At 42.1% G+C, this 606-nt stretch overlaps 1 non-coding gene across 1 annotated transcript; it reads right to left on the bottom strand.

The window, feature by feature from the left end:
* Positions 1–201: 201 nt before the first annotated feature.
* On the bottom strand, positions 202–385 carry LOC144674945 (U2 spliceosomal RNA). Its single transcript, XR_013574706.1, has one exon. It is a non-coding gene; the product is annotated as a U2 spliceosomal RNA (small nuclear RNA).
* Between the last annotated feature and the right edge of the window lie 221 nt (positions 386–606).

Genomic DNA, 606 nt, shown 5'->3' with positions numbered 1-606 from the left:
GCAACAATCGGTCGGGGACAACTCTTTGTGCTGGAAGACCAACAAGTTTCGGGCAGACCAAAGCGCGTCTTTCACCGAGTTGATGATCCTCCAGCTGCAGTTGATGTTTGTCTCGGTGTGTGTCCCTGGGAACAGCCCGTAGAAAAGAAAGCAGATGTTTGTAAGAAAACTATTTTTAGCATTGAAAATCCCCTGGAAAGGGGAGGGTGCACCGTTCCCAGAGATACTGCAATACCGGGTCGATGCGTGGAGTGGACGGAGCAAGCCCCTATTCCATCTCCCTGCTCCAAAAATCAATTTAATATATGGTCCCCAGATAAGGGACGTATCAGATATTAAACTGATAAGAACAGATTTTTTTTTTTTTTTTTTTTTGTAAAAATATACTTTATTCATAAAAATCTTCAATCACATTCAAAACCATTTCAAAAACAACATTACAAGGGTACAATCCAGGTTAAACTTTTACAAAATGTATCACCAGGTGCATCAGTACAAACAATATTACAGTCATTTACAGCCTTTCATTTTGATCTGTACAGCCCGAGGGGCTCTAAACAGTTCCCAGTCTCTCGGTGCGCTGTGGTAGAAAGGTCTTAGACAGCG

The sequence above is a fragment of the Cetorhinus maximus genome, unplaced genomic scaffold, assembly GCF_964194155.1.
Source record: "Cetorhinus maximus unplaced genomic scaffold, sCetMax3.hap1.1 HAP1_SCAFFOLD_864, whole genome shotgun sequence".
In the NCBI taxonomy this organism is placed as follows: Eukaryota; Metazoa; Chordata; class Chondrichthyes; order Lamniformes; family Cetorhinidae; genus Cetorhinus; species Cetorhinus maximus.
Note: the sequence above shows the minus strand (reverse complement) of the source record. Positions and strands in the feature narration are given on the sequence as shown.